Source organism: Mandrillus leucophaeus, unplaced genomic scaffold (genome assembly GCF_000951045.1).
Source record: "Mandrillus leucophaeus isolate KB7577 unplaced genomic scaffold, Mleu.le_1.0 Scaffold896, whole genome shotgun sequence".
Lineage (NCBI taxonomy): Eukaryota > Metazoa > Chordata > Mammalia > Primates > Cercopithecidae > Mandrillus > Mandrillus leucophaeus.
The window spans coordinates 390,541-397,482 of record NW_012109763.1 but is presented as its reverse complement, the minus strand read 5'-3'; positions in this window follow the sequence as shown (position 1 = coordinate 397,482).

The window sequence follows — 6,942 nt, the reverse complement described above, 5'->3', positions numbered from 1 at the left end:
TGGGGCTTCGTTTTTGCTGAAGAGATACACTTTGTGCAAAGTCTCCAAGTTACAAAGGTCCAGCACCTTTATCCCAAACTGGTACTATTATGAAGTGCCTTCCCAGCTGCAGAGCAACCTTGTAGTATTGGCTGAGGCCTTTATTGTACTTGAAAATCTGTTCAACTTCCCTTTATTCCCAAACCTCTGCTATCTAACCTGCTTTAAAGATAAAGGAGGTAAGATTTTATGAGTACCTGATTCCAAATCTACATCCCAGAGTCCATTTTCCAGGGAACTTAATGTGTGGCATTAAAAATGCACTGTGCACACAGGCGCACACACACACACACACACACACACAGAGAGATATAAACACAAATTGTGGAACTGATTTGGAACAAATGGAAGTTTTATATTCATTGATGAACGTGCCATTTTTATAATAACTTTAAAAAACAATTTGTTAGTGTATCAGTCCTTTCTCGTGCTGCTAATAAAGACATACCTGAGACTGGGTAATTTATAAAGGAAATGGATTTAATGGACTCACAGTTGCACACGACTGGGGAGGCTTCACAATCATGACTGAAGATCAAGGAAGAGCAAAGTGATGACTTACATGACAGCAGGCAAGAAAGCATGTGCAGGGGAACTCTCCTTTATGAAACCATCAGATCTCATTAGACTTATTCACTATCATGAGAACAGCACACACACACAAAAAAACACCCTCTTGATTTGATTACCTCCTACTGAGTCCCTCCCACGACACATGGGGATTATTACAATTCAAGGTGAAATTTGGGTGTGGACACAGAGCCAAATCATTTCGTTCTACCCCTGACCCCTCCCAAATCTCATGTCCTCACATTTCAAAGCCAATCATGTCTTCCAGGAGTCCCCCAAAGTCTTACCTCATTCCAGCATTAACCCAAAAGTCCAAGTCCAAAGTCCCATCTGAGACAAGGCAAGTTCTTTTGGTCTATGAGCCTATAAAATCAAAAGCAAGTTAGTTACTTCCTAGATAAAATGGGGGTACAGGCATTGGGTGAATACACCCATTCCAAACGGGAGACATTGGCCAAAATGAAGGGCTGCAGGCCCCATGCGAGTCTGAAATCTAGTGGGGCAGCCAAATCTTGAAGCTCCAAAATGATCTCCTTTGATTCCTTGTCCCACATCCAGGTCACATTGATGCAATAGGTAGGTTCCCATGGACTTAGGCACCTCCACCCCTGCGGCTTTGCGGGGAACAACCTCTTCCACCCCAGCTGCTTTCATGGGCTGATGTTGAGTGTCTGTGGCTTTTCCAGGTGCATGGTGCAAGCTGTCAGTGCATCTATCATTCTGGGATCTGGAGGATCTCTCCTCACAGGTCCATTACATAGTACCCAGTGGAGACACAGTGTGGAGACTCCAACTCCATATTTCTCTTCTGCACTGCACTAGCAGAGGTTCTCCGTGAGGGCCCTGCTCCTGCAGCAAATTTCTGCCTGGACATCCAGGCATTTCCATACATCCTCTGGAATCTACGTGGAGGTTACCAAACCTCAATTCTTGACTTTTGTGCACCCACAGGCTCAACACCATGTGGAAGCTTCCAATGTTTGGGGCTTGCACCCTCTGAAGCCACAACCTGAGCTGTACCTTGGCCTCTTTTAGCCAAGGTTGGAGTGACTGGGACACAGGACACCAAGTCTTTAGGCTGCACACAGTAGGGGAGCCCTGAGCCTGGCCCACAAAACCATTTTTGCCTCTAAGGCCTTCAGTTCTATTATGGGAGGGACTGCCAGGAAGGTCTCTGATATCCCCTGGAGACATTTTCCCCATTGTCTAGGCAATTAACATTTGGTTCCTTGTTATTTATGCAAATTTTTACAGCTGGCTTGAATTTTTCCTCAGAAAATGGGTTTTTCTTTTCTATTGGATCAGGCTGTAAATTTTCTGAATTTTTATGTTTTGCTTCCCTTTTAAACCTAAGTTCCAATTCCAAAATCATATCTTTGTAAATACATAAAATAGAATGCTGTTTAACAGCACCCAAGTTACTTCTTGAACATTTTCCTGCTTAGACATTACTTCCACCAGATGCCCTAAATCATCATCTCAAGTTCAAAGTTCCACACATCTTTAGGGCAGGCACAAAATGCTGTCAATCTCTTTGCTAAAACATAGCTAATAGAAGTGAAAACCTTTGTTGCACTTCTCAACAAGTTACTCATCTCCATCTGAGATGAGTAGCATTTGGTCAAAGCCATTCAACAAGTGTCTAAGAAGTTCCAAACTTTCCCACATCTTCCTATCTTCTTCTGAGCTCTCCAAACTGTTCCAACCCCTGCCTGTTACCCGGTTCCAAAGTTGCTTCCACATTTGTGGGTATTTTTACAGCAGTTCTTCACTCCTGGTACCATTTTTCTGTCTTAGCCCATTCTCGTGCTGCTAATAAACACATACCTGAGACTGGGTAATTTATAAAGGAAAGAGGTTTAATGGACTCACAGTTCCACATGGCTGGGGAGGCCTCACAATCATGGCTGAAGATGAAGGAAGAGCAAAGAGACATCTTACATGGTGACAGGCAAGAGAGCATGTGCAGGAGAATTCTCCTTTATGGAACCATCAGATTTCATGAGACGTACTCACTGTCTTGAGAACAGCAAAGGAAAAACCCACACCCATGATTCAATTGCCTCCCACTGGGTCCCTCCCAAGACATTTGGGAGGTGCAAGCTGTCAGTGGATCTACCCCATTCTGGGGTCTTGTAATAACAATTCAAGGTGAGATTTGGGTGGGACATAAAACCAAACCATCTGAATTAGTAACTATTAAAGCTAAACATGTGTATAACATATGGCACAGTCATTCACTTCTATAGAAATGCATGTACATCACACATACTCACCAAGGTACATTCACACTCATGCTAATAGCGTGTTTTATTTATTAGATCAAAACTGGAAACTACTTAAATACCTATCTATGATATAGTGATTAAATAAATTTTTGCATATTTGCAAATGCATACTGTATAGTGAAGCAGGAAATGCAAAAAGGCAAACAAATTTTCTTTTCTCCTTTGGTATGAGTAAACTTCCCCATGGAATCCCTCCCTGCTCTGTGTGGTTGTACTCTGCTCTGCAAGTTTTATGAGTTTATAGATTCCTATTTTCTGTAACTAGGGATTGTAAGTTTCTGTTTTTTGTCTGAGTAGCACAGTGAAGGTCATGAGACATGCCTGAGCAGGCCTAGATTGCAGCCATCTGGGCACCATAGCAAAGGATATTAGATAAGCTTGTGCAAGGTTCTTAATCAAGCCGAGATAACAGCCATCTGGGCCGCATAGCAAGAGTCACATGAAGGCCTGAGTTACGAACCTGTCACAGTTTGATTAACTGCCTTTGTTCTGCCTCTGTACATTGCTTTCACACCACTATGCTCCATGCCACTGTAAGCTTGTTTCAAACCAGCCAACCCCATTTCAGAAGTGTGTATAAAAGTCAAACCCTGTCTTTGTTCAGGGCCCAGCCTTTGGATGTTAATCTGCTGGGCCTGAGTGCACTCTATACAATCCTCCTATTCTACCTATTAGTGTCTCCAGTCTCCTGATTCCTGCAACAATAGCAGGATACACACAATATGGATGTCTCACATAAACACAGTGTTGAATATTGAAATTGAATATTGGTTATACTTTGAAATTTACAACCAGAACGGAGTAAAATGGGAGAATCTGGGGATCTGGTAGTGTTCTATTTTTGGTCTGGGTGTAGAATACATGGTAGTTGTTGAATTTAAAATCTCTCTTCTAATCTTTAAAAGCAAGTTTTTAACATGCCCCATCTTTATTTTTGACAGAATTATGTTTTCATTGATTCATATATTTAATATTTATAAATCAAGTGTCTTTCCAACCCATCATTGTGCAGTTCAACTCAAACACTTGTTAATTGAAGATTTTATACATTAACATCACCAAAACATTTAAAAGATGCTGAAAAGTTATTATTTTTTCTCATTATTTTCTCTGAAGATTAGTACATATCAATATGAGTTTTAAACATTAAGGATCCCTACTCATGATGTGGCATTTTAATATCAGTTTATTTGCTTAAAACAGTTGTTTTCCCACTCCCCTACCAGTTAATAGTTAGAATGCTACTGTTCCTCTAACATTTTGCTCTAATAAACCATGGCTTTCATCAACTCAAACTTTTTAGTTTTAGAAAAAAAATTATTTCTTCCTTTGGGCTAACTATATATTTTTTTTCACTTTTTGTTACCTAGATACAGCTTATTTTCTCTACTCAACTTTATTTTAGAAGAAAAATGGCATTTTCATCTTTGCATGATCTAAAAAACATGCACAATGCTGCTAATCAATGAAAAAATGTAAATGTTAGAAGTAAATTGTGTGGTAAAACATTTGGAGTATCACTAAATTTTATTTTCTTTCAATGAGATAATAAACTCTTAATACCATATTATAGATGAAATTGGAGAAATCATTTTGCAATCATAATCACTAAATTGTTCCTACTTCTTCTCCACCTTATTCCTCCCACATTTGGGGAAGCTTATGTAATCATTTTCCCTTAAAGAACATTCATGTTTTAAATCTGAATCATGCTAACCACACAGGAGAAAGATCTTGTCAATTATGTCACTTTATCTTTATTAAAAATTTTTGTATTGAAAGAAACGGAAACATGGAAGTGATATACCTTCAAAAAATAGTCTGAAATATATGGTGTTGCAATGATAATTATTTTAGACATTGAAACAACAGCACAGTATTGGTAGGTTTTGCATTTGGAACACTTACCTGTGATGATTTGGCAGGTAGAAAATATTCTAAATGAGCTTATGGCACCAGGCAAAGAATGTGAAAACATGGTGTTGGTATTGTGAGTTAGATGTGATTTCTCAGTTTTATAGGAACTACAAGAACAAGATGGGCTCCAAAATTAAAAACAAAACAAAGCAAAACAAAAATAGCTGATAAAAAGAGTTAAAAGAAAACAAAACAAAAATAGCTGATAAAAATAGTTAAAAGAAAACATAAAAGAATTCAGAAATTCCAGAATTTGCAAGACTGGAAAATGCAACTATCATCCCCTACTACTAAAAGATAAAATTTATAAGTAAATTGTGTAGTAAATAGACAATGTAACTATTTGTAAAAGACAGGTGTAACATAATTGTTCAATGTCTCAAGATGATGTAGAAAATATTACTCTTTGACAAAATTACCCTGAGTAAAAATCTTTTTTTGTTTTTGTTGTTTTTTGGAGATAGAGTCTTGGTCTGTCACCCAGGCTGGAGTGCAGTGGCATGATCTCAGCTCACTGAATCCTCCGCTTCCCGGGTTCAAGTGAGTCTCCTGCCTCAGCCTCCTCAGTAGCTGGGATTACAGGTGCATACCACCATACCTGGCTAGTTTTTGTATTTTTAGTAGAGACAGGGTTTCACCATGTTGGTCAGCCTGGTCTCGAACTCCTGACCTCGTGATCTGCCTGCCTTTGCCTCCCAAAGTACTGGGATTACAGGCGTGAGCTATCATGCCTGGCCACCCTGAGTAAAAATTCTAAAAGCACAGGTGTGTTAGAAAAATGTTTATAATCTCAATGTATATACATATGGGGAGAGAAGGCATAGCTCAGAAACAATTGTTGGTATAACTATTAGCACATAAAGATGACTTGACTGAAATATATAAAAGTCAGATATATTTCAGCGCTGCACCACCAAAAGTGTTATTAAATTTAGTAAAAATACTGTGATTCTTCAAGACTTGAAATGAAATATGGACACCCAATACCATGAGCATGAAGCAAAATGAGAAATTTGAGAAATCTTTCTCTGTTCCAGTGAAATTTTCAGATAAGGCCACTGAAATTAATGATAAAAGATGCAACACCAAGATGGTAGCACAAGTGCCATGGAAGAAAGAAGATTGGGGAGCTTCTCTCAGTGGGCAGAATATATCTTCATCAAAGACCATTCTTAATCCTCAAAACAGGAAACTTTTCAATGTCTACAAGGGCCTTAGAAGAATTTTTAAATTCTTATGGATGAGTCAATGTTGTGCATTCTTACTTTACTTATTTTCAAACATAATTATTTGCAGTCTTTGATTCTTACAGTGGTATACCTGCTAGGGAGTAAGTGTATTTAGCAAGTAAATGTGAATATTTGTGCATGTTGGGGGACATTTGGTAGATTCTATCATTGTTTTAAATTATTTATAGACAATCTCTGTCAAGCACACTTTATTGCTGCATTTAATGTAATATTTTATGAAAATTGCTTTGACCAATGAAATGGATGTAGAAATGAATTATGACACATCTGAAGTTAACTTTTAAACTATTTCTTCAGTCCAATAATGTTTTATTTTTTGTGTGTGCCATAGTGTAGAATATCCTCAATATTAACTGCTTCTTCACCTTGGGCTCTAAAATTACATAAAATGGGAAACAGAGCTTCAACCAGCCCACACATAATATTAAGCAGTATTGAGAAATACATTTTGGTTTTGTTTATTTCTATAAAGTCATTTAAAGAAGGTTGAATACTAGAGGAATTTTAACAAAAATATTGCATAACAGGTTAAGTCCTCTGTCCAAAGTATACAAAATATTCAGTCATACAGTAACCATTTTATCAGATTAACTTTTCCAAAAAATCACTTTCATTTTTAGTCTAAGGATTTCATCAGAATAGCATCTTTTTGTGTTTGTTATGAAAAACTATTCTGAAATTCATACAGAATTCACATAGAGCCAAAAAGAATCCCAATAGCTAAGCAATCCTAAGCAAAATTAAAGTCAGAATTATCACATTACCTGACTTCAAGCTAAACAATAAGGCTAGTGTAACCAAAACAGTATGATACTGGTACAAAAATAGACACATAGAACAATGCAACACAATAGAGAGCTCCAAAATAAAACCACATC